General features: G+C 39.0%; 1 long non-coding RNA gene across 2 annotated transcripts in view; it reads left to right on the top strand.

Annotated features, from left to right (window-relative positions):
• The window catches only part of LOC106083518 (uncharacterized), a 133359-nt gene that overhangs the window by 86478 nt on the left and 22042 nt on the right, over positions 1–24839 (top strand). The gene's annotated exons all lie outside the window — the stretch shown is intronic.

The following is a 24839-nucleotide window of genomic DNA, read 5'->3' as shown; positions in this document are numbered from 1 at the left end:
TGACCCCATAGAGTATATATATTCTTGATCGTCGTGACATTTTATGTCGATCTAGCCATGTCCGTCCGTCCGTCCGTCCGTCTGTCTGTCGAAAGCACGATAACTTTCGAAGGAGTAAAGCTAGCCGCTTGAAATTTGGCACAAATACTTCTTATTAGTGAAGGTCGGTTGGGATTGTAAATGGGCCATATCGGTCCATGTTTTGATATAGCTGCCATATAAACCGATCTTGGGTTTTGACATCTTGAGCCTGTAGCGGGCGCAATTCTTATCCGATTGAAATGAAATTTTTCACAAATTTTCGTGTTTTGTTATGATATCCAACAAATGTGGCATGTATGGTTCAAATCGATCAATAACCTGATATAGCTGCCATATAAACGATCTTGGGTCTTGATTTCTTGAGCCTCCAGAGGGCGCAGTTCTTATCCGATTGGAATGAATTTTTGCACGACGTGTTTTGCTATTACTTCCAACAACTGTACTGAATAAGGTTCAAATCGATCAATAACCTGATATAGCTGCCATATAAACTGTTCTTGGGTCTTGATTTCTTGAGCCTCTAGAGGGCGCAATTCTTATCCGATTAGAGTGAAATTTTGCACCAAGTGTTTTGTTATGATATCCAATAACTGTGCCAAGTATGGGTCGAATCGGTCCATAACCTGATGTAGCTGCCATATAAACCGATCTTGGGTCTTGATTTCTTGGGCCTCTAGAGAGCGCAATTCTTATCCGATTTGCCTGAAATTTTGTACGACGGATCCTCTCATGACTATCAACATACGTGTTTATTATGGTCTGAATCGGTCTATAGCCCGATACAGCTCCCATATAAATCGATCTCTCTATTTACTTCTTGAGCCCCCAAAGGGCGCAATTCTTATTCGAATTGGCTGACATTTTACACAGGTCTCCAACATATAATTTATTCTTGGCACAATCATAACAGAACACTACGTGGAAATTTTCTAAATCGGATAACAATGGCGGCTTCCAAGGACTTAATAAGTACAATATTTAAAGATACCTTTATTCGTACGACCGCTATCGTGATTTCGACAGAGGGACAGACATAGGGATATGGCTAGGTTGACTTGGAATTTCAAGACGATCAATTTATATATACTTTATAGGATCGCAGATAAATATTTCGAGGTAAAAGAAACGGAGGGACTAGATTAGTATACTCCCCATTATACACTGAAAAAAACGTTGGCCCAAGATTCAACATTTTTCCTTATTCGTAGGATTTAATCAATGAAAATGAGCCAAAGAAACAAAACTTTAAAATAAAGATGTTATCTTTAAATTAAAATTCCTATTTACTAATGGACATGACTCTCCGTTTCAAATATTGGTCGCTGATTATTTCTCATTTTACTTCAAAAATGACTGTCCAATTATTATTTTTTGAAAAATTCTTGTTTTTTTTAAAAGTAAGCGTGCTAAGTTCTTATATATCCTATACCAGGGATCGCACTTGTCGAGTTCTTTGCGCGGTATCTCTTTTTAGGCAAACAAAGAATAATGAATAATAACTTTTATGCTATTGGAGCTATTGGGTTGCCCAATAAGTAATTGCGGATTTTTGAAAAGAAAGTAAATGCATTTTTAATAAAACTTACAATGAACTTTAATCAAATATACTTTTTTTACACTTTTTTTCTAAAGCAAGCTAAAAGTAACAGCTGATAACTGACAGAAGAAAGAATGCAATTACAGAGTCACAAGCTGTGAAAAAATTTGTCAACGCCGACTATATGAAAAATCTGCAATTACTTTTTGAGCAACCCAATATATCAAGCTATAGTCCGATTCGGACCATAAATGTGTCCATTCGGATAAGAATTGCGCCTTGTAGGGGCTCAAGATGCAAATTCGGGAGATCGGTTTATATGGGAGCTCTATCAAGCTTTAGATCGATTCAGACCATATTGGGAATGAATGTTGAAGGTCATGAGAATAGCCGTGGTACAAAATTTCTGCCAAGTCGGATGCGAATTGTGCCCTCTAGAAGCTCAAGAAGTCAACATCTCAGATTGGTTTATATGGCAACGATATCAGTTTATGTACCGTACTAAGCACAGTTATTGGAAGTCATAACAAAACACCTCATGCAAAATTTCAGCAAAATCGGATAAGAGTTGCGCCCTTTAATGGCTCAAGAAGTCAAGATCCAAGATGGGTTTGTGTGACAGCTATTGCAGATTATGAACTGATTTAAACCATACTTAGCACAGTTGTTGGAAGTGATATCATAACACCACGTGTAAAATTTCAGTCAAATCGGACGAGAATTCCGCCCTCTAGAGGCTCAAGAAGTCAAGACCCAAGATCGGTTTATATTGCAGCTATATCAAAACATAGGCTTATTTGGCCCATTTACAATCCCAACCGACCTACACTTATAAAAAGTATTTGCGCAAAATTTCAAGCGGCTAGCTTTACTTCTTCGAATGTTAGCGTGCTTTCGACAGACAGACGGACGGACGGACTATATCCTGATATAGCCCCCATATAGACCGATCTCTCAATTTAAGGTTTAGGGTCCATAAAAGGCGCATTTATTGCCCGATTGCGCCGAAATTTTTAACGGCGAGTTGTGTTAGGCTCTTCGACATCCCACTTCAATTTGGCCCCGATCGGTTCAGATTTGGGTATAGCTGCCATATAGACCGATCTCTTGATTTCAGGTCTTGTCCCCAAATTTTTCACAGTGACTTATGTTAGGCTTTTCGACATCCATATGGTATATGGTTAAGATCGGTCTATATTTGGATATAGCTGCAAAAAAATAATATATCTAAATCTGACCCGATATGGCCCATTTGCAATCCCTAACGAACTATATAAATCGGAAGTATCTGTGCAAAGTTTCAAGCGGCTAGCTTTACGCGTTCGAGCGCTATCGTGATTTCAACACAAGGACGGACGGTCGGACATGGCTAGATCGACTCAGAACGTCGAGACGATCAAGAATATATATACTTTTCGGGGTCTTAGATGAATATTTCGTCCAAAGACCCTGTAGCACAAAGGTTAGCATGTACGCCTATGACGCTGAACGCCTGGGTTCGAATCCTGGCGAGACCATCAAAAAAAATTTTCAGCCGTGGTTTTCCCCTCCTGCCGGCAACATTTGTGAGGTACTATGCCATGTAAAACTTCTCTCCAAAGAGATGTCGCACAGCGGCACGCCGTTCGGACTCGGTTATAAAAAGAGGCTCCCAATCATTGAGCTTCAATTTTAATCGGACTGCACTCATTGATATGTGGGAAGTTTGCCCCTGTTCCTTGGTGGAATGTTCATGGGCGAAATTTGCATTTGCATTTACAAACGGAATGACTAGATTAGTATACCCCAATTCTATGGCGGTTGGTATAAAGAGATACCGGCAATGGTAGCTAAAATGGTTTCAAGGGTTGCTAATATAATGTTTTATGCACATTTCCCTCACTATAAGAAGTACTATTACTTTTTCCGAAATTTGTTTCTCAATTTTCGCCAACGTTTGCAAAAATAAATTATTCATTTCATGGAAAGATATTTTTTAACTGTGATTTGCAAGTTTTTCGTGAGTGTTTTTTTCGTGTGAGTAAAATTTTTGCGTGAACGTGAGTCGTGCGTGTATATTTTTTTTTGGATCGTGAGCGTGAGTGAGAAATCACTCAAGCCACTATAGTCTAACTTATTCTTACACATGACCCTCAATATTGAAATCAAAAACGATTCCAATATGTCTGTAAATAGGTTAAGCCTGGTTTGAGTAAGTTTAAGTATGAATGTCAAACACCAACAACAAATTCTGATTGTTTGACTTCTGGGCGTCTTTAATGTTTATCCGATTTCGTTTAAATTCAAGCGATTGCAGCAATTTAATATTCTGTTTCAGTTTTTTTTTTCACAGAAATAATCTCTGGTCTATTAATGTGCCACTTTAAAATTTACATTGTGTCCTTGCATTCAATTGCCGTTCATACGAAGTCCGAGCGTTTAGTATGGGTTCTCTCATTACATTTAAATTAATAATAATGAACTCAGTGGCGGACATATGCGTGTCTGATTTTGACACAAATTGGACGTTAATGACTTATCATAAACATAAACCTCGGTTTTATTTATAACAAATGATTGTTGCTTGGTTTTTTTTTTTTCACAGAAATGGAGTAGCCAATAAGTGGTGAAACATTTAATATATCCCCGTGCAATAAGTAGCAAGGGAAAAGATGCCAAAATTCTGGGAAAGATTTCACATCTTATATATAAAAATCAATTTGTGTTTGTTTGTATGTTTGTGTGTTCCTTATAGACTCAGAAACGGCTGAAACGATTTTCGTGAAATTTTCACAGATGGTGCACAATGACCCCGTGGTGAGGTAGGGTACTACATTTTTTGATATCTGAAGGGGGGGGGGGGGACCCTCCCCCTTACCCTAATTTTCAGAAACGCCAAATCTCGGAGATGGGTGGTGCGATTTAAGCGAAATTTTGTGTGGTCTCATATAGTACCCTAAACATAAAAATTTGGTATCCAAATTTCGGATGGGGTACCTAGGGGGGCTGCCCCACCCTAAAACCTACCAAACATATATTTAGACCAATCTTGACAATATGGGACTCAAATGAAAGGTATTTAGGATAAGAAAACGTATCTGATATCCAATTGTCAGACCAAGTGCTAGCGGGACCACCCCAAGCCCCAAAACACCCCTAAATCGGACATATTTACCGACCATGGCAATATGGGACTCAAATGAAAGGTATTTGCAGGTAGAATACGAATCTGATATCCAAATGTGGGACCACGTTTCAGGGGGTCCACCCCTTCCCCAAAACACCCCCCAAACATGACTTATTTACTGACCATGGGAATATGGGGCTAAAATAAAAGGTATTTGAGTGTAGAATTTGAATCTGATATCCAAATATGGGACCAAGTGTTTGGGGGGCCGCCTCTTACCAAAAGCATCCCCCAACGGGGACACATTTACGACCATAGCAATATGGGGCTCAAATGAAAGGTCTTTGGGAGTGAAGCACGAATTTGATATCAATATTCGGGAAAAGTGTCTATGGGGCCACCCCACAACACCACCCAAATAGTAAATATTTTCTGACTATTGCAATATGATGCTCAAATAAGAGGGTTTTTAAAGTGGAACACGAATCCGATATATATTTTCAAGGCCAACTCACAGAGTGGCCGCCCATCCCACAAAACACCCCCCAAGCCAGTCATGTTTGCCAACTACGGAAATATGAGGCTCAAATTAAAGGTATGTGGGAGTAGACCACGTATCTGATATCAACATTAAGGGCCTACTGTCTAGCGGACGTCCCTCCAACATAACAACCCCCAAATAGGACGTAGTTGCTCACCAAGACAATTTGGGTCATAAAGAGAGTGGAACTAAATGTTCATAGTTTTTAGGGTTAATACCCCAAACCGGACATATTTGCTGACTTTTGCAATAAGGAGTTTAAATGAGATTAGAAAACGAATTTGATATCCAATTTTGAGGGCATTGGTAATATGAGGTTCAAAAAAATTATATATAGATATATGAGAATAGAGCACGTTGCTGATATATTTTCCTGGCTTAGTGTTTGAGGGACCACCCCAATCCCCAAAACACCCCTAAATCAGGCATATTTACCGACTATGTCAATGTGGAGCTGAAATGAAAGGTATTGGAGGGTAGAACAAGAATTGATACCCATTTTCGGGACAAATAAAGGTATTTGAGAGTATAATACGAATTTGATAACCAAATGTAAGGCCAAGTATTTAGGGCATCAACCCTTCCAATTGAAAAGTATTTGAGATTAGAAAACGAATTTGATAACCTATTTTGGGGCCATGCGTTTGGGGGACGCCTCATCCTGTAAACTCCTCTTAAGCCAATGACAAAATGGGGTTTAAATAAATGGTATTTTAGAGAAGAGCACGATGCTGATATTTTTTCAGAGCCAAGTATATGGGGGACCACCTCTCCCCCGAAAACACCACCAAATCAGACATCGGTCTGAAATGAAGTATTTTAAGAGTGGAATACACCTTACATCCAAAATTAAATTCGTAGACCATTAAAGATCATATAGGATTTAGACAAAGGCACTTATATTGTTAAACAATTAGTCAAGCGATATACTATTTTCGTAGCATGGTATTTCACTAAAAGATTTTTGACTGTCGAAAATAAATATTCCAAGGAAACTTTTGTTCCATATAAAGTAAAAGAAGGCGCAGCGGAGCGGGCCCGGGTCAGCCAGTAGCTTCCATATAAACCGATGTCCCGATTTATATCTTCAGCTCCTGAAGGCCGCAGTTTTTATCCGATTGAGCTGACAGTTTGCACATAGGGTTCTGCCATTACTTCCAACAATAGTGACAAATATGGTCCAAATCGGTGTATAACCTGTTTAGCTTCTATATAAACCGATCTCCTGATTTGACGCCTCAAGCCCCTAGAAGCTTCAATTTTTATCCGATGGGGCTGAAATTTTATACTTAGTTTTCTGTTATGACTCTCAACAATCGTCTCATGTAAGGTCCCAATCCTTTGTGTAAACTTTTAGCGGAATTAATGGTGGTTGGTTGCCAAGATTCGGCCCGGCCGAACGCTTTTACTTGTCATTGCTGAGTTTGGAAGGCTTGCCGTTGAGCGACACCACATTAGCAGAGAAGTTTACATGGCTGATAACCTTAGGGAATAACCAAACCGATTACGCCATCAGTAGGGAGGATAACAACCCCCGAAGAATATGTCTATTGTTATCGCCGGGATTTCGGCCTAGTCGTCCAGCGCCAAATGCGGACAGGCTAGCTTCGCAGCTACGGTCCAGATAGCTCTTTAGGTAGATATAGTCCCCATACAAACAAAACCACCGATTTGATTACTTGAGTCATTAGAAGCCTTTTCCATTATACAGATTTTTCACATTATGTCTTATCAACATGGATGAAAGGATTTCATGAAATTGGGCGATTTCAGCAATGCCATTTTGTCATGATGCTTTCTGCGCTGTAGGCGGACGGGCTTACTAATGCACCATCGTGGCCCACAAACTTGTGGTTGAACGTAATTACATACGTTGGCCATACACAATAAGGAAACGTTCATCATTATCGACCAGCTAGCCTATAAACGGGGAATTTGGGACATCTTTAAGTATTGAAATCAAGTCGATACCAAAAACTCATAGAGATATTCAACTTTAATATATTACGCTTCAGTGTGTTTAATAGCAGAACAAATTTTTGTAGCCCAAAGATAACTCCACTTAGTTGTAATTATTCTTCTAAAAACTTTAGAAGAAGAACAAAAAATTGTTTGCCATAAAACTCTTCTAACTCCCCAGAGACAGTAAAGCGATTATGAAGCTCTAAACACATCCAACGATGCATTTAATATACTCGTATGTATGCCATTGGAGCATTCATGGCATTTCACTCACTTTAAGTTCCCTGAACTGTGATGATGACTTTAAAGTGCTGCAGAGTGTTGCTGTCATTAACACGGTGGTGGGCTAGGTGGTGGCTGGCTGGCAAAAAAGCTAAATGTTTTCCTTTTCGTTGGTGTTTTCTTTATTCTTCACTTTTGATGTCACACACACACGCTTTCATATTTTCTCATTTCTGTGGCACTCTTGTCTTTGTTGTCTGTCCCGGATTGGAGCTGTTTTTCACATTGTTATAAGTGGGATTTTGTGGCGGTAGATCTTCTTTTAATAGTCGCGTTTATTATCTGTTTCCTACTTTCGCATTCGCAAACAACGCGTACAACAACGGCGTCAACCTTACGGAAGAGGTCCCCCTCGCTAGGAAAAATGCAGATTGTTTTTTTTGCTTTCTTAAGATAACTTCCGTTTCGGCTTGCCATCGCCGTCATCATGTTTTCATTTCGACGACTATTGTTGTTTCTTGTGAATTTTGTGTTGAACAATTTGTGACCGGTGAAAAGGGAGAAGGAAATCTTAACACTGCAGGGGAAAACAAAATGCGTTTCCTTCCTTAAGCAGGCTGAATGCGGCATTTTTAATTTTTTCTTATTTACAAGAAAAGAGCCTTTCAGAGAACTTAGGACAAAGTACACTGAGAAAACGGTACAGGGAAATGGCTAAAAGCCTGACACGACATTGCCACAGTTGAATGGGTAAATTCGAGTGCCAAATGGCAATTGGCAAGTCTATGTATTACAGCCGAACTGCAAACTTAAGTTCTAAACTAAGAGCAGAATACATTTAGTGGGTGTGAACATTGACTATCAGCGATCAGTGTTACCTTTTCTAATCAAAATTTTAAGTTCTCCTTCGGTTGGCAGAGTGGGAGCCCGAGATTCAATGTTTCTATATTTTTTGTTCAAAATATTTTTACAGAATTTAACATGACACATACATATGTATTTATACGATTGTAGTAAGGCAGTAGGAAACTGCTCCTATTTTAAGGGCAGCAGCCTTATATAAGTTTACGTTGGTCAATAAAAAGAAGTTATTTTTATTGCCGAAACCATGCGGTCACCGTGAATCAGGATAAATAAGTTCAAATGTGATTTTTTTTAATTGTTGAACAAGTAAAAAGACGTTACGTTATATGTAAACCACCTTTCATCAAAATCCGGTGAAAATTGCATACCTTATATCCCATTGCAGTTATATCAAAAATAAACCGATCTGAACCATATACAACATGGATGTCGAAATGCCCGACAAAATTCAAAAATGTCAAAATTCAGTAAAATCGGATTATAAATGCGCCTTTTTGGGGCCACGACCTTAAATCGAGATATCGGTCTATATGGCAGCTATGTGCAAATCTTGATCAATGTGGACCAAATTGCAGAAATATGTGGAGGGGCTTACCTTAACTCTCTGTCCCAAACTTCGGCAACATCGGACAATAAATGCGCCTTTTATGGGCCCAAAACATTAAATTGAGAGAATGGTCTATCTGGCAGCTATATCCAAATCTGGATTGAAAAAGGATATCGATGGGCCTAACACAACTCATAGTCCCAAATTGCCGCGACATCGGACAATAAATGCGCTTTTTATGGCCCCAAATTCTAAAACCGAGTGATCGGTCTATATGGCAACTATATCCAAATATGGACCGATACGTGACATAATGCAGAAGTATGCCAAGGGACTTAACACAATTCACTGTCCCAAATTTCAGCAAAGGATAATAAATGTGGCTTTTATGGGCCTAAGACCCGAAATCGAAGGATCAGTCTATATGGCAGCTATATCCAAGTCTGGACCGATCTGGGCAAAATTGCCGCAGGATGTCGCAGGGCCTAACACAACTCACTGTCTCAAATTTCAGCAAAATCAGATAATAAATGTGGCTTTTATGGGCCTAAGACCTCAAATCGGAGGATCGGTCTCTATGGTAGCTATATCCAAATCGGGACTGATCTGAGCCAAATTGACAAAGGATGTCCAAGGGCCTAACGCAACTCACTGTCCCAAATTTCAGCGACATCGGATAATAAATGTGGCTTTTATTGGCCTAAGACCCTACATCGGAGGATCGGTCTATATGGCAGCTATATCCAAATCTGGACCGATCTGGGCCAAATTGGCGAAGGATGTCGAAGGGCATAACACAACTCACTGTCCCAAATTTCAGCAAAATCTAAAAATGAATGTGGCTTTTATTGGCCTGAGACCCTTAATCGGCGGATCGGTCTATATGGGGGCTATATCAAGATATACTCCGATATAGTCCATCTTCGAACTTAACCTGCTAATGGACAAAAAAGACTCTGTGCAAAGTTTCAGATCAATATCTCTATTTTTGAAGACTGTAGCGTGATTTCAACAGACAGACGGACAGACGGACGGACATGTCTAGATCGTTTTAGATTTGTATGCTGATCAAGAATATATATACTTTATATGGTCGGAAATAGATATTTCGACGTGCTGCAAACGGAATGACAAATTGAATATACCCCCGTCCTTCGGTGGTGGGTATTAAAAGGATCAAAGTTGTTGGTGCTGGTTATTGCACAGTGGAATGACTTTGCAAAATTCTCAAAGTAGATTACATGGAAAAAATGTTTGTCCTAATTTCATAGATTGTAGCCAAAGATAAGCAAACTTAATTTAAAGATGAACAATTTCTCAAATTTTGAACAAAACTTTTCGTTTAGTGAAATATATTTTCGTTTGTTTCCCTTTCGAGACGAGCTCAATGATCGGAGATTTTCTTTGCAAATGCAAAAGGAAAGCCAGAGATCGCAACACACACCAACCACTATCGGACGCGTTTCGTCGTTGGTTGGAAGACTTATCAACCATATCAGGTCTGCTCTACAATCCTGGCTTTTCCCAATGCATATGTTTTCGTACAATGACAGATTTTTTGTCTGAAGTAATTACACTACTTCCATGCTACTTGCATGATACCGTGCATCTGTAGGAAGTTGTATAGATGGCTTCGAACGCTAGACAACGGCTCTTGCTGTTGCTCCGTGTGTCCAGGTACGAATCCCGGTTGGGCTCTGCCGATTTTTTTTTCATTTTCAAGTTACTTTGCCTGTTAGGCCGAAAATCATTAAATTTCACAATTTTCGTTTGTTTCTTTTATTTTAAGGATTGTTTTTTCAAAATGGTAATAAATACTTAACTTTGCGTCTGGTTATTAAAGACAAAAATCTAAAATGAATGTCAAAATATTGTTAAAAGGTAGGAAATTGATTTTGGGACAAGACAACAGTGTGTATTCTTCTAGACGAACGTAGAATAGATGCCCAATCACCTCCATCTTCTGCGCTTCTTCTTCAATTTCTGACACCCAGTTTCGAGATGTCACTTGGGCATTCCAGCGGAGGTTTGCTCTTCCAAACGCAAAAGGTTTTTCTTTATGGTCGGTACTTCTTTGCTGGATCTTCATCATCCATTCTGACAACATGACCTAGCCTACGCAAACGTTTTATTTTGATGCGTTTAACTATGCTATCGTGGTCATACAGCTTGAGGCTCATACGACGCCTATATTCTCCAGTTTGCGAAGATTTTTTCCCTTTAACACTCCAAGTACTGCCTTATCTGCTTTGGTAAGTACCCATGCTTCGGAGACATATAACAGAACGGTGTGATAGTGTAATTATTGTCTGTCGAGAGATGAAATCTCGTTTGCTACTGAACGGTTCGGCGAGCTTCGGTGAATAGTGTAATTATTGTCTGTCGAGAGATGAAATCTCGTATGCTACTGAACGGTTCGGCGAGCTTGTATCAGCAAACGTCAGTTTTGCAGGGATACCAAACTCGGACATGGCCTGAAATACCTTTGAACGTATAGGGCTGTCGAATTCAGCTTTGTAGTCAACGAAATAAGGGTAGGTGTTGACTTGTCCTTCTCGAGTCTATTCTAGGATTTAGCGCAGTATGAATATCTGGTCTAGGGTGGATTTACCGTGTCTAAAGCCGCATTGATAGGGCCCAAATAACTTATTTACTTTAGGTTTTAATCTTTCACAAAGTACGGTCGATAGTATCTTGTATGCAATGGAGAGGAGGCTTATTCCTCTGTCGTTGGCACATACCATCTATTCCCCTGTCTTGTGTACGGGTAAGTTCTTTTAGCCAAATTGCGCACATGAGCTTATACACACGCCTTATCAGCATATCGGCTCCGGCTTTACAAAGTTCAGCCGGCAAACCAACGGCTCCGGCTGCCTTATTGTTTTTCATCCGGGTTACTGCTACATGGACCTTATTAAGACTAGGTGGTATTGTACACCATCATCAGGGATTGGTTCTGCGGTATACTCATGGCAACCCTTAATGGGTACCAGCTAGTGGGAAGTGTTCTTTCCACTAGCGCACTATCTGTGTCAGTTACCAGATTTTCTTCTTTGTCTCTGCAGGAATGTGCCTGTAATAAAGCCATTGGTTTGATGGTTTATTCTTTGGTAGAATTTTCGGACATCATTCTGGCCCCTGAACATATTGATTCGCTCACATTCAAGTATTGTCATTTCCTTCTTCTTCTCGCAGAAAAATGGTTTTTCCTCTCTACTTTTCTCCCTACACTTCTCCTTTACCTGTTGCGTTGCTACTGACTGTTACGTTGCCTTGTATTTCGCGTTCTTGGCTTTAGAAGCTTTTTTTGGCACTCCTGGTCGTACCATGGGTTCCTTGGGGGAGGCTTTTGGTACTCAAGTACGGATGTAGCAGCTCTTTGCATGGAGTGGGCAATGGTAAGCCATTGGGCTGCTAAAAATCAGGCCAGGGATAGTTTTTTTCAAGTCTATCTTCAAGTTTCTTGGGTCAGCCGAGTTGAGTATGCCGTTGCCACCTGTTGCGCTTGCAGCTTCCGTGCAGTGTCAAGTCGTACTTTTCTCGACACACTAAGATGTATGTGAACCTTTTGCTGCAACAAGGTAATTATCCAAATCGATGTTCGCCCCTCGGATCGATCTCACATCTAATAACGGGTTGAATGCCTTCCATCTATCACAACATGATCTATTTGGTTTCTCGTGTTTTGATCGGGTGACAGCCATGAAGCCGTGTGATTCCCTCGATGTTGGAATCTGAAACCGCTAACTACCATGGTTTATACCGCGGCGAAGTCTATAAGCCTCAATCCGTTATCGGAATTTTTTTCGTGTAGGCTAAATTTTCCGACTGTTGGGCCAAAGATATTTTCCTTCCTTATTTTCTTATTAAAATCTCCCAGAACTATTTTAATATCATCGGTTGGGACAGCGTTAATATTCCATTTCTAGGCGCTCGTAGAAAATATAGTTGTCTACCGTCGGGGCATATGCGAAAATAAGGCTGATGTTGAAGAATTTGGCCTTTATGCAGATTGTGGCTAGCATCTCATCCACTAGAGTAAACCTGACGACAAGGAGTTTCATTCTCCGACTAGCCACATATCCACAGCCAAATGCATGCCTCTTCTCATGGCAAATATAATATAGAGCGTCACTACTTGGTGTTGTGTGGAGCTCTTCTCGAGTCATCGCACTGCAACCTCTCTATAAAGCGGAAATACTAGATGTAGATACGCAAATCATGGTCCTTAAAACATCTGGGGGGTCGTCAGCAAAGGGGTATCCGTTTTTATTCTTCTTTGTTTTTTCAAAGAAATTTTTTCAGGTTTTCTGGCCGAAGGGCTACTAACGCCACGCCCCAAACGATAAAAGTATCGATCTTTAGGTGAACTCGTGGCACATTTTAGCTCAATACCTTTAACGGATGTTAAAGGTAGCTAACCAGGTGACACCGCAGGGAGGTTTGTGTCCGCATTGAAGATGAGCAAGACTAAGATAAGAGTGGACTTTGGCAAGTCAAAACCAATCAGAACCGTTGCTTGGTTTCCAACATCCCCAAGTCACCCTTTGGGTTAAGATGCTAAGTTTAAATTAAAGAATTTTCCCAAAAATTATAATTGGACAGTTTTCCGTTAAGTAAACCAAGAATCAATCAGCGATCGAAATTTGAAACGAAGGTTCATGTCCGTTAGTTTAGGTTAAGTAAGAGCGGCTGTCCTTAACAAACTCACTTAGACAATTTTAAGTCCATTGTGACACCACAGTAGCGACAGACTAAGGCTTCTGGCGGAAATCGAACCCACGACCCCTGCACTGGTAATCCAAGTACGCTATCATATCGGCTAACGGGGTGCCCTTCATCGGACAAAAATTGCGGCTTGTAAGGACTCAAGAGGTCAAATCGGGAGATCGGTTTATATAGGAGCTATATCAGATTAGAGACCAATTAAGACCGTACTTGGCACAGTTTTTGGAAGTGTTTAACAGAACACTACATGCAAAATTTCAGCCAAATCGGACAAAAATTTCGGCTTCCAGGGGCTCAAGAAGTCAAATCAGGAGATCGGTTTATATACGAGTTATATCAGATTATAGACCGCATGTAAAATTTCAGCCACATCATACAAAATTTGTAAAAATTGTAAAAACTCAAGAAGTCAAATCGGGTGATCAGTTTATATGGGGGCTATATCAGGTTATAGACCGAATTGGACCATACTAGGCACAGTAGTGGGAAGTCATAGCAGAACAACATGCAAAATTTTAGCCAAAGCAAAAAAAAATTGAGGCTTTTAACTGCTCAAGAAATGAAAATCCTACGAATAAGGAAAAATCTTAAATTTTCGTCCAACTTCATTTTGTCATTCCGTTTGCAACACATCATATCCATTTCCGACCCTATAAAGTATATATATTCTTGATCAGCGTAAAAATCTACGACGATCTATAAATGTCCGTCCGTCTGTCTGTTGAAATCACGATACAGTCTTTAAAAATAGAGATATTGAGCTGAAACTTTGCACAGATTCTTTTTTGTCCATAAGCAGGTTAAGTTCGAAGATGGGCTATATCGGAATATATCTTGATATAGCCCCCATATAGACCGATCCGCCGATTTAGGGTCTTAGGCCCATTAAAGGCACATTTATTATCCGATTTTGCTGAAATTTGGGACAGTGAGTTATGTTGGGCCCTTCGACATCCATCTTCAATTTGGCTCAGATCGGCCCAGATTTGGATATAGCTGCCATATAGACCGATCCACCGATTTAGGGTCTAAGGCCCATAAAAGCCACATTTATTATCCGATTTTTCCAAAATTTGGGACAGTGAGTTGTGCTAGGCCCTTCCACATCCTTCTTCAATTTGGCTCAGATTGGTCCAGATTTGGATATAGCTGCCATATAGACCGATCTCTCTGTTTAAGGTTTTGGGGCCATAAAAGGCGAATTTATTGTCCGATTTCATCGAAATTTGAGACAGTGAGTTGGTGAGGTTCTTCGACATCTGAAACTTTTCCCAAATCGGTCCATATTTGGTTATAGCTGCCATATAGACCGATTTATCGATTTTAAGTCTTGGCCCCATTAAAGGCGTATTTATAATTCGATTTCACTAAAATTTGACACAGTGCCTTATGTTAGGCTTTTCGACATCCGTGTCGTATGTGGTCCAGATCGGTTTATTTTTAAATATTGCAAATTGCAAATTTTACCCATGAACAGGGGCAAACTTTTCACCTATCAATGAGTGCAGTCCGATTCAACTTTAAGCTCAATAATAAGGGGCCTCCTTTTTATAGCCGAGTCCGAACGGCGTGCCGCAGTGCGACACCTCTTTGGAGAGAAGTTTTACATGGCATATTACCTCACAAATGTTGCCAGCATTAGGAGGGGAAAGCCACCGCTGAAAATTTTTTCTGATAATCTCGCCAGGATTCGAACGCAGGCGTTCAGCGTCATAGGCGGACATGCTAACCTCTGCGCTACGGTGGCGTCCGTAGCTACTTAAAAGACCAATATTTTTTTATGCACAACTAAACAATGACTTCTACTTTTAAGTAATTGGTCCAAATCGGAACATATTTCGATATAGCTGCTATGTGGCATAAGATATGCATTTTCACTGGATTTTGATGGAAGGTGGTTTACATATATACCCGAGGTGGTGGGTATCCCGGCCCGGCTGAACTTTACGCCTCTTTACTTGTTTTCCGTGTACTCGTTTTCCAATACTTAAAATTTTTAAGAAAACCCAATTAAAGTGTATTTTTTCCAAAAATTAAAAAGAAATACGCCAAACATCTGTAACATAAACTAACCATCTTTGTCGGCTTCGTAATTCCCTGGAAAATTTCATAAAAACAGCAATAATTTTTTTAAGTGTACACATCGTGTACCTATTCTTTGTCGCTTACAAATTTTTTTAACCGCAACATTTTCATTTTCAAATATGTTTCTCCTTTTTTCATAAAGGGAGTAAACATACTTTCTATAAGTGCCAGTACAATGCATTATTGAGAAACCGATTATACAGAAGGACCCAATGAATAAAGCTTCTTGAAGTAAAAGGAAAATAATAATAATACAATAATAAATGGGGGAAAACAACGGTAGCGTTTCGAAAATAACAAAATATAATAGAAATCAGCATTGTCAAAGTGTACAGATACGAGTATTAGTGCTAACAATTCAAAAATATCATGTCATATTATAAATGTTATTATGCTCGAAAGAGGCGAACTTTGATATATTTATTTTATAAAAGCTCAAAAGTTTCAGTCGGATATATAATTTGATCTTAACCAGAGATGGCCCGTAAAACCATTTTTTTAAGTTTTCGACAGTCAAAAAGTTGTTAACTTCGAAAACGATATAAACTTGTATAAAACGTCTCGACTCCGAACCCTTAAATATGTTATGTTTTTATACCCACACCATAGAATGGAGGTGTGGGTATAATATCTTGCATATCTTGCTATTTCGTTTGTAGCACCCCGAAATATTTATCTCTGGCCTTACAGAGCGTACTTATTCTCAATCGTCTGCACATAGGCTGACTTAAAGTCTATCCATATTTGTTTCATAGACACTTCTTATTGATATAGGTCGTGGGCTGTTGCAAATGGGCTATTTTGTTCAGATTGATTTGAGTTTATAATACTTAAACAATTTTTTAAAGTTTTAAAATTATTTCACACAACTTTTTTGGGTACCGAATTTTAAACTGTTCGAAGACTGAACTGTTCCAAAAACGGGTGGAAGTTTTTAATATTTTTATACACCACTACTGTGGCACAGGGAAGAGAAATAGAAGCATTGAAAAGCATACCGATCGACTTAGAATCATTTTCTAATTCGATTATTCATGTCCTTCCGCCTGTCTGTCCGTCTGTCCTTTCGTCCATGTTAATTTGTGAACAAAGTGCAGGTCGTAATTTTCATCAACTCGTCAAAATTTAGTACAGGAAGAAGAAATCGGTTCAGATTTGGATATAGCTGATTTGGACTAACATTGAAATAATGTGGTCATTTGCTAACCGATTCTTACGAAATTTGGCACAAGGTATTCTCTTTTGACATCCGCAATTACTGTTGAAATTCATAGAAATCGGTGCAGAGTTAGATGTAGCTCCCATTTATGTCTCACTAGATGTGTCACCTTTTCAGGGTATTTCTTAACAGTTTTTTTATACCCTCCACCATAAGATGGGGGGTATACTAATTTCGTCATTCTGATTGTAACTACTCGAAATATTCGTCTGAGACCCCATAAAGTATATATATTCTTGATCGTCGTGAAATTTTATGTCGATCTAGCCATGTCCGTCCGTCTGTCCGTCCGTCCGTCCGTCTGTCTGTCGAAAGCACGCTAACTTCCGAAGGAGTAAAGCTAGCCGCTTGAAATTTTGCACAAATACTTCTTATTAGTGTAGGTCTGTTGGTATTGTAAATGGGCCATATCCGTCTATGTTTTGATATAGCTGCCATATAAACCGATCTTGGGTCTTGACTTCTTGAGCCTCTAGAGTGCGCATTTCTTATCCGATTTGAATGAATTTTGGCACGACGTGTTTTGTTATGATATCCAACAACTGTGCCAAATATGGTTCAAATCGGTCCATAACCTGATATAGCTGCCATATAAACCGATCTGGGGTCTTGAATTCTTGAGCCTCTAGAGTGCGCAATTCTTATCCGATTGGGATGAAATTTAGCACGACGTGTTTCTATATTATATCCAACAACTGTGCCAAGTATGGTTTAAATCGGTTCATAACCTGATATAGCTGCCATATAAACCGATCTTTGGTCTTGACTTCTTGAGCCTCTAGAGTGCGCAATTCTCATCCGATTGGAATGAAATTTTGCACGACGTGTTTTGTTACGATATCCAACAACTGTGCCAAGTATGGTTCAAATCGGCCCATAACCTTATATAGCTGTCATATAAACCGATCTTGGGTCTTGACTTCTTGAGCCTCTAGAGGGTGCAATTCTTATCCAATTTGAATGAATTGTGGCACGTAGTATTTTGTTATGATATCCAACAACTGTGCCAAATATCGTTTAAATCGGTTCATAACCTGATATAGCTGCCATGTAAACCGATCTGGGATCTTGACTTCTTGAGTCTCTAGAGGTCGCAATTATTATCCGATTTGCCTGTAATTTTGTACGACGGATTCTTTCATGACCATCAACAAACGTGTTTATTATTGTCTGAATCGGTCCACAGCCCGATACAGCTCCCATATAAATCGATCTCTCTATTTTACTTTTTGAGCTTACAAAGAGCGCAATTCTTATTCGAATTGGCTGACATTTTACACAGGTCTCCAACATATAATTTAATTGTGGTCCAAACCGGACCATATCTTGATATTGCTCTAATAGCAGAGCAAATCTTTTCTAATATCCTGTTTTGCCTAAGAAGAGATGCCGGGAAAAGAACTCGACAAATGCGATCCATGGTGGAGGGTATATAAGATTCGGCCCGGCCGAACTTAACACGCTTTTACTTGTTTTTTTTTTTTTTTAAATTTCACACAATGTCTTTTCTTATGTGTGCCGATTTTGGTTGAAATCAGTTCGGATTGAAATATAGCTCCAGTATATATTTGTGTCAGACTTTGACTAACACTGCAATAAATTGGTCATTGAAACCCATCTAAAGCGAAGCTTCATCGGAATCTGTGAAGTACGAAGTACGATCACTGATATATTTTATAGAAATCGGTTCAGATTAAGATATAGCTCGCACATATATGTTTCACCCGTTTATCACTTTTAGGTCCTTTGGAAACGCATTTATTAACTTATATACTCGCAATATCCGCACATAGATTTTGTTCGAAATACTACATATCTTATTAAAACAAATTTCAACTTCGACAATTAGCCTGTGTGGTGTAGGTTATCAAAATGTCGTCTAAATATAGTCCTATCAGAACCATATTTAGGTTGAATATTGGGATGTGTTAACCTACTCACTGTTTCAAATTTCCACGAAATCGGGTAGTAAATAAAGCTGTTATGGCCTTCAGAACCTTTATCGGTAGATCGGTCTATATGACAGCTATATCTAAATATAGTTCGATCTGAACCATTTTTACGTCGGATGTCGGCTCAAAATAACCCACTGTTTTAAATTTCAGCGAAATCTAATAAAAAATAAAGCTTTTATGGGCTTCAGACCTTTTATCGAGAGATCGGTCTATATGGCAGCTGTATCTTAATATGGACCGATCTAATCCATATTAAGGTCAGATGTCGGAAGGCTTTAAATAACCCACTGTTGCAAATTTCGGCGAAAACGGGTAAAAAATAAAGCTCTTATAGTCTTCAGACCCTTTATCGGGAAATCGGTCTATATGGTAGCTATATCTAAATATAGTCCGATATGAACCATATCTATGTCAGTTGTCGGCAAGCCTTAAACTATTCACTGTTTCAAATTTCAGCGAAATCGGATGAAAAATAAAGTTTTTATGGGCATTAGACCCTTTATCGGAAAATCGGTCTATTTAGCAGCTATATCCAAATATGGTCCGATTTAGCCCGTTCAAGAACTTAACCAGCGTGTATCTGTGTCTAATTTCAGCACAATATCTCAATTTTTGAAGGCTCTAGAGTGATTACAACAGACGGACGGACAGACGGACGGACAGACGGACAGACACACGGACATCGTTAAATCGTCTTAGAATTTTACGACGATCCGAAATATATATACTTTGTAGGGTTAAACATTTATATTTTGATGTGTTGCAAACGGAATGACTAAATGAAGATACCCCCTATCCTACGGTGGTGGGTATAAAGTGTTGAAAAATAAATTTTCGATTTTAATATATTGTAGTTTTTATAAAACACAAGTAAAAAGGCGTTAAGTTCGGCCGGGCCGAACTTTGGATATCCACCTCCTCAGGTATATATGTGAACCACCTTTCGTCAAAATCCAGTGAAAAATGCATACCTTATGCCCCATAGCAGCTATATACACATATCATCCGATTTAGACCAAATGCTTATAAGTACAAGTCATTGTTTAACCGAGAGATCGGTCTATATGGCAGCTATATCCAAATCTGGACCGATCTGAGGCAAACTGAAGACAAATATCGAAGGGCCCATCACAACTCACTGTCCCAAATTTCGGAGATATCGGGCAATAAATGCGCTTTTTATGGGCCCAAAACTTTAAATCGAGAGATCGGTCTATATGGCAGCTATATCCAAATCTGAACCGATCACGGCCAAATAGAAGAAAGATGTTAAAGAGCCTAAGGCAACTCACTGTCCCAAATTTCAGCAAAATCGGATGATAAATGTGGCTTTTATGGGCCCAAGACCCTAAATAGGAGGATCAGTATATATGGCAGCCATATGCAAATCTGGACCGATCTGAGCCAAATTGACGAAGGATGTCGAAGGGCCGAACGCAACTCACTGTCCAAAATGTCAGCAAAATCGGATAATAAATGTGGCTTTTATGGCCCTAAGACCCTAAATTGGAAGATCGGTCTATATAGCAGCTATATCCAAATTTGGACAGATCTTGCCCAAATTGAAGAAGGATGTCGAAAGGCTCAACGCAACTCACTGTCCAAAATTTCAGCAAAATCGGATAATAAATGTGGCTTTTATGGGCCTAAGACCATAAATCGGAGGATCGGTCTATATGGCAGCTATATCCAAATCTGGACCGATCTGAGCCAAATTGACGGAGGATGTTGGGGGGCCAAACGCAACTTATTGTCTCAAATTTCAGCAAAATCGGATAATAAATGTGGCTTTTATTGGCCTAAGACCCTTAATCAGCGGATCGGTCTATATGCGGGCTATATCAAGATATGTTCCGATATAGCCCATCTTAGAACTTAACCTGCTTTCGACAAAAAAAGAATTTGTGCAAAATTTCAGCTCAATATCTCTATTTTTGAAGACTGTAGCGTGATTTCAACAGACAGACAGACGGACGGACATGTCTAGATCATCTTAGATTTTTACGCTGATCACGAATATATATACTTTATAGGGTCGGAAATGGATATTTCAATGTGTTGCAAACGGAATGACAAAATGAATATACCCCCATCATTCGGTGGTGGGTATAAAAATTTAATGAAATCCCTACACCACTACTGTGGTACAGGGTATTATAACTTAATGAAATAATTTGTAAAACCCAAACGGAAGAGAGATAGACCCATTAATAAGTATACCGATCGACTCAGAATAATAGCCTTTTGATTCAATTTAGCTACGTCCATCTGTCTGTCTGTCTGTCCGTCTGTCCATGTTAATTTGTGCACAAACTACAGGTTGTAATTGTCGTCCGATCGTCTTCAAATTTGGTATGGGCAAGTTTTTCGGCCTGAATCACTTCCTGATTCAATTTTGCTTTGTCCGTCTGCCCGTCTGTCTGTCTGTCCGTCTGTCCATGTTAATTTGCGCACAAATTACAGGTCGTAATTATTGTCCGATCGTCTTCAAATTTGGTATGGGCAAGTTTTTCGGCTTAGAGACGAAGCCTATTGAAATTGGATAAAATCGGTTCAGATTTGAATATAGCTCCCAAATATATGTTCGTCCGATTTGCAGTAATACTGCAATAAAATGGTCATTTGTTAACCGATTCTCTCGAAATTTGGCAGGGTTAATTTACTGGTTAATTTCATAGAATTTGGCCCAGATTTAGATATAGCTGTCATATATGTATGTCACCCGATTTTCACGTCTAGAGCCACTGCAAAAGCATTTTTTGACCAATCTTGCCAAAATTTTGCAAAACGCTTTTCTGGACGAGTACCACATGATCAAATTTGGATAATTTGCAATAGTGTTGTCATTTGTGAACCTTAGTTATTACAGTTTGAACATACGTATTTTGTCCTTCTTTTAGCCGTCAGTTAATTGCAACTATTTAGAAACATCTTCACAATTAAACAATCATAATTTGGAAACATTTTTAAAAATCGTTGACTTTCATATTATCTGAAATTACAAAATGAGTAAAGTCCGTGGACCTCGGCCCCTCTCTGTGGGACAAAATGAAATATAATTGTTCTTGAGCACATTTAAGTTCATTCACATAAAAATGTTCAACCCACAATATAATAACTTTACAGCGCAAGTTGAATTGCCCAGAGCCTTTCTTTTGTTTGAATTTTTAAGACGTCTAACACGTAATTTTTGACACTTGATTGCGGAAAATTCATGAATTATACAATGGGCTCCTAAATTGATGATTTATGAAGAACATATACAACGTTTTCGTAATCGGTTCAGAGTTTATTTAATTTGACAAGCATTAACAATGCCTACAAATATGGTGGTTTGCTATGTGCTCTTTTCGACTGCGTCAACCACACAAAAACTCCCATTCGTATTTCCCAAAAAGGCACCGACATTCATGTTTATGTAACCAGCGGAGAAATTTGGCAGGCCTTGACATTTTTAAAATTTAAAGAATAGAAGGAGACCAAAGTATTATATGTATTGCCAACCTTCATCAGTATAAAATAACAAGGTTAGTGATCGATGGAAAAATAGTAAGTGTGAATGTTGAAACGTGGTTGAAGCGTAGATCTTGAAAGTCATAACATAACTCAACCTATAACTCAAGCCAAATCGGACAGGAATAGGGGCTCAAAACTACTCATAAGTGGAAAATCAGTTCATTGTATTTATTTAGTTATTTTTTATTTTATTTCTATTATGGATGTAGGAAGAACCACCGCTTTTCAACTTTAATCCAAATAATATTGGAATTCCCCATTTTGAGATTCACAAGAATCCAAATCGATTGATCTGTTTATTTAGAAGCTACCAATAAACATATCTGTTTTTCGGTCAATGAAGAACCCATAACATCTTAGTCTTGGTGTTGGTTTTCTTTTAACAGAGAGATAGTCTGACGGTCAGACTTCGCTAAATCTACATAGAATGTCATATGGTCGGAAGGTTTACTACATTCTCCCCAAAAAAAAGGCCCCATGAATTGTTCGCACTCTGCTACCCGGATATTTATTTTTGTTTTTACCGACATCTCTATTGTTGTTATTGTTTCTGTTGTTTTCGTTTGCCTGCAGTCAGAACGGTCATTTACCTTCCATATTTCCCTCGAAACTTCTGTTAAATTGTTTGTCATCCTTTTTTGTGTCATTCCAATTTTGCGACGCTTCAGTTTCGCTGATGGTTTTTGCTTTCAACAAACAATTTCCCACGGCAGTTGGTCGCATAGATTTCATTTTCATGTTGAGATGATTTTTGCTTTCAGTTCTGGCATCGTTCGTGTGTCTCTCATGTTACGCAATATTTAACTTATGAATAAAAAATATGATATTTTCCTTTTTTAAGGGGTTTTGTTATTTTGATTTAATTTAGAGTTTATTCTCCATGTTTTTTTCGTGGAAACTTTTTCGACAACATGTTGTTATTTCAGCGCGGGCTTTCTTTTGGTCCGATATCCTGCATGTGGTGAGGCAAGACGAGATTATTCAATGCTGGAGGGAGAAAGAGATGGCAGAATGAAATTTTCATTTGAAAACAGTGTGAAATTGAAATAATTCTTTGTTTGATGTCTAACTTTGGCAAGTGAATTTAAAGCATTAAGATGTGATAAGGCAACATGTATTTAAAAGTTTGTAAATATTTATCTTATATATAACAAGTAAAGGCATGCTAAGTTCGGCCGGGTCGAATCTTGTATACCCTTCACCATGGATCACATTTGTCGAGTTCTATGCGCAGTATCTCCTTTAGGCAAACAAAGAATATTGAATAAGAACTGTTATGCTATTGGAGCTATATCAAATTATAGTCCGATTCGGACCATAAATGAATGCTGAACATTGTAGAAGTCTCTGTGTAATATTTCAGTTCATTCGGGTAAGAAGCAACATCGGCAGATCGGTTTATATGGGAGCTGTATCAAGCTATTGATCGATTCAGACCATATTAGACACGTATGTTGAAGGTCATGAGAGAAGCCATTGTACAAATCGGATGAGAATTGCGCCCTTTAGAGGGTCAAGAAGTCAAGATCCCAGATCGGTTAATATGGCAGCTATGTCAGGTTATCTACCGATTTGCGCCATACTAAGCACATTTATTGGAAGTCACAAAAAAAAAAACACCTAGTGCAAAATTTCAGACAAATTGAATGAGAATTGCGCACTCTATGGGCTCAAGAAGTCCGTATCCCAGATTGGTTTATATGGCAGCTATACACGATTATGAACCGATTTGAATCATACTTAACACAGTTGTTGGAAGTGATACCAAAACTCCACGTTCAAAATGCGCCGTCCAGAGGCTCAATAAGTCAGGACCCAAGATCGGTTTATATGACAGCTATATCAAAACATGGACCGATTTGGCCCATTTACAATCCCAAGCGACCTACACTAATAAAAGTATTTGTGCAAAATTTCAAGCGGCTAGCTTTACTCCTTCTAAAGTTAGCGTGCTTTCGACAGACAGACGGACGGACGGACATGGCTAGATCGATTTAAAATGGGGTCCTCAGACGCATATTTCGAGGTGTTACAAACAGAATGCCTATGGTGGAGGGTATCAAAATCAATTTGTGTTTGTTTGTAGGTATGTTTGTTTGTTTTTTTGTGTGTTCCTTATAGACTCAGAAACGGTTGAACCGATTTTCTTGAAATTTTAACAGATCTCGTGGTGAAAATAGGGTACTAAATTTTTTGATATCTGAAGGGGGGCGGACCCTTCCCCTAACCCCAATTTTCAGAAACGCGAGATCTCGGAGATGGGTGGTGCTCTCTTATAGTTACGTACAAACAAAAATTTGATATCAAAATTTCGGATGGGGTACCTAGGGGGGCGCTCCACCCCCAAAACCTACCACATATATATATACACCCAAACCCAAACACCCCAACCCCTAAAACACCCCCAAATCGGACATATAAACCGACCATAGCAATATGAGACTTAAATGAAGGGTATTTGCGAGTAAAATACGAATCTGATATTCAAATGTGGGACCAAGTTTCTGGGGGTCCA

The sequence above is a fragment of the Stomoxys calcitrans genome, chromosome 2, assembly GCF_963082655.1.
Source record: "Stomoxys calcitrans chromosome 2, idStoCalc2.1, whole genome shotgun sequence".
In the NCBI taxonomy this organism is placed as follows: domain Eukaryota; kingdom Metazoa; phylum Arthropoda; class Insecta; order Diptera; family Muscidae; genus Stomoxys; species Stomoxys calcitrans.
Note: the sequence above shows the minus strand (reverse complement) of the source record. Positions and strands in the feature narration are given on the sequence as shown.